Raw genomic sequence first — 3,875 nt, 5'->3', positions numbered from 1 at the left:
ATGCCCACCATGCTACTGTGATTTGCTGACTTCTCTCTTCTTCATGGCAGCATCTGACTCTGCTGATTTTACATGAGAGTGTCAATAAATCAGGCTTGAAGGACTCTTTACTGATTCAATTGCTTCTTTACTAACCTTCACGATTTACCTCCCATGCTAGCACAGAGCATCACAATTCCCTTGATGTCCTCAGTCCATATATTCAAAGGCAGGGAGGGACAGGGATGATGCATGAATGCAACCTTAAATGTTATTGATCTGCACCAGGAATCCTTGCATCGCTTCTGTGCTTTTCAGTAATGAGGAGCTATTTCCAGCAGCCAAATACCTGGCACCAGATGTTTTGGTTTTTTTATTGGAGGCCCAAATGGGGTTATTTCAAAAGGAAAGGGGAAAAAGAAAAAAAAACTTCAGCGTGAAACCCAGCCCCTTCCTATCTGGTGTGGCTGTGCTGAGTTCCGTTGCTTTACATACTTACACACACACAGAAATTGCAGTGTTGGCATCAGCTGGAAACTGCTGATCTAAATATGCCATAAAAAGAAGCCAGGTTTCTTGGAGCTGACCCGAGCGTTATGCAGAGTGGGTCTTACAGCTTCATTTAGTCTTCAGATCTCCGTGGCATCAAAAGGCCCATGGTGTACCTGCAAACCTGCTGGTTTGGCAGTCCTGGGCCAGGTTTTGAAACAACCCAGCTGCCAAACCCAGGGAGGTGTTTACCCCACACTGACCTGGGTGGCAGCGGGCAGGGGAGCAGGGGAAGCATGGTGCCCCACCACCCACAGCACCCCAGGGGTGCAGGGCGCCCGGCCCCACACACAGGCATCCCTGGCTCATCACCTGGCTTACCCGCATGTTTCGTGCAATCCAGGACATTTTGCATCCAGCATTGCACAGAGTGAGAGCCCTGCACAGAGTGAGAGCCCCAGCATGCAGCCCATCCTCAGTCTTGCTGGGTGCATCCCCTGCCACTCTGCGGCTCCAGATGCTGAATTCAGGGCTGCAGGGGACCGATGGCCTCGCACCACCCAGCATGGAGATGCACAGTGGTGCCCGATGTCTCGTCGTCCTCCCTCTGCAGCTTGTGCATGGTCCTGGCTCCCATGGGAGCACAAGAGCTGGGGTCTCCAGGGTCCCTAACTCCACCAGGAGATGCAGTTCCTTCTTTCCCAAAAGAGGAACCTCCCAGAGGGTGCAAAGCTGTTGGTAGTCATATCTGTGGGCATCTGGAGATGCAGCTGCTGGTAGAAAAACTCAGGGAGTTTGAGCTCATTCCAACAGCCAAGGGCTGGTGGAGGAAAGGGCTGGAGGACAGAGGAAGGGTAACCACGTGAAGATCTGCAGGGGGTTTCAAAAGGAAGCAAGTCCCTTGAGCAGGAATCAGATCCCAGTGCACTCATGAGGTGTTGGGAGCTGTGGTACAAGACCTTACTGCTTCCATTCCGGGCAAATCCTCAAGCATCTGATACAGGTGCTTGGGGCAGTGGGGGCTTCCCCTCTGTGGCAGCTGCTTGGGCCATCCCATGGGCCCATGCTGACCATCCCCTACACTCACCTCCCCAGCAAATCCACCCTGGCCCTAATGTAACTCAGAAAGAAAGGCAAGAAAATCCTTTAATCAGCCTGAACAGAGGATACCTCATATCACCCCCCAAAACAATTTCTCCCTCATGTCCTCAAGGAGGAGCTGGAGGGCAGTGAAAGGATGGGGCCAAGCCTTTCAGTTTCTGCCTGCATCCCATGTAGGAGAGTCTGGAGCCCACAGACTCCTCAACCCACTCCCCTTCCCTGGAGGCCAGGGCATAAGTTGCATTTTATGAATGGAAAGCACCCTCAGCTATATTTAGCAGCATCTGGGTCCCGAAGGGCAGGAGGAGCACTGCTTGTTGACTTCAAGGGCTTGGAACAAGCCTGCCTTGTTATGTTTACAGCACAGCGCTTTGCTGGAGAGGCCAAGAAAGCACCGAGTGGCTCATTCTTGAAGCCTGATGGATTAAGCAAACGGCCGCAGTAATTCAAGCCACATGGGGAAAGGGGAGAGGCAGCGATAGGCAGACTGGGGGGGCTTGAGGGGCTCCTGCCTCCCCTCAACCAGCAAGAGGCTGCGTTTATCGTCTGCTTTGCAGAGCAGGTCCCACAAAGGGAAACGAGGAACTTTGCAGCTTCTTGAAAGGGCTCAAACAAATGAATTTCTGACAATCACTGATTAAGACTAAACTGTGATGCATGAAGGCTTTGCTTGTGTTTTGCTTCATCTGTTTCCCAAGGACTCCTTAACTGTTTCCCTAGTCCTCTTTGTCTGTTTAGGGAAGATTAAAACACTCCTTAGGCTCCCTATGTAAATCACTCATAGCAGAGACTCAAGACCTTCAGTGGACACTTGGGTAACTCCCAGAATGTGCAAACTGAGATAAAGGGGACTTGAACAAAAGGACACAGAGACCCTGTATTAAGGAGGATGATTTTGCTGATTTAAGACACCTGGACTTTGCTTCACAGCACATGCTCTGAAAAGGTCAACTAGTGAACACCATGAAGAAGACAGCTTACTTCTTCCCTCAACCACCAAAGACCCTCACCCTATTTTCACTACACATGCCTGGACTATGTAAATGACTTCTGGGAACTCATTATCATAAGACACCTCTTTCTAGGAAATCTAACGAATAGGTATGATTTGTGTATATGTAAACTGACGTCCCTTGCTAATTCTTGGGAGCCCTTGTGGTGGAGAGTCCCCAGGGCGCCCCCAGCGCTGCTCATCAAGAATACCTGCTTAAGAGTAAAACTTGGCTGTTGAGCCAATGTCTTTGTTTCAGCTGGCACCCCAGATGGGACCTCTCTGCTCGGCTGCAGCACCTATTGAGACTGGGACTCTCTTGGGTACCGCCGGGGCTTTCTTCAGAGAGAATCCTCTCCTCAGTCAGATCACTGCAGGGACAGAGAAGGAACATCAATCAAAAGGTAGTCTATAAAATTTCTTTTGGAAAAGTAACTGTTCGGAGGTATTGTACAGGAGTTTAACAGTTACTGAGATCTGGTTTTGGTTTTGGAACCAGTTCATTTGGTAACTGCCTGTAAGTCATTACTGTTTAGACAAAGAGTTAGCATATGCGGGACTGATAGCATCTTAATATGCATACATTTGGTAAGTTTGTAATTTGAGTGCCTCTGTTAATCTCCTCCACATCTGCAGAGTGCATAGATGTTTGGTAAAACAAGTGTGTGTATTTGGTAACTTTATATGTTATATACCTCTGTTTGCCTGAAAAGTGAACCATGTTGTTTGTGTAAGAAACAGTTTAAAATTTTAAAGTTTAACAGCTTTTGACTTGCTTTGCATTCTGAATTTTCATGATTCTGTGTGTGAGTGAGATGTACAAATAACTATGAAGCGAGTGCAGAGTCTGGATCCTCGGTTCTGTTATACCACGAGGGACACAACTGGACAATGACAAAGCAATAGGTAGATAACTGTTGTGATCTTGAATGGAAGTGAGAACCCAAGTGGTGTCTGCTACACCCAGAAAATGATTGCAAACCTTTGTATGTTTTAGAATGTCTGTGGTGTGAGAGAAAGCTGTGGGTCAGGTTTGGGCTGGATAGTCACTGCCCTACGCGTCAGGTCTGGGCTTCCTGGGAAAACTGAGACCGCTGTTCATACATGGTAAAGGTGGTTTGTGGTTGGAAGAATGTAAATTAGACATGGGAGGCAAAGTGGAGGAATTGTAAAGAAAAGTCCCTTGGGATGCATTTTGAAACATTGGAAGGATATAGGAGCATCCACAGGTGGTGTAACTAATAGAAAGACTTTGATAAAGTATTGTAATCAGTGGTGGCCATAGTGTAAGTTAGAGGATGGGGAAAAATGGCAC

The sequence above is a fragment of the Athene noctua genome, chromosome 16, assembly GCF_965140245.1.
Source record: "Athene noctua chromosome 16, bAthNoc1.hap1.1, whole genome shotgun sequence".
NCBI lineage: Eukaryota > Metazoa > Chordata > Aves > Strigiformes > Strigidae > Athene > Athene noctua.
Note: the sequence above shows the minus strand (reverse complement) of the source record.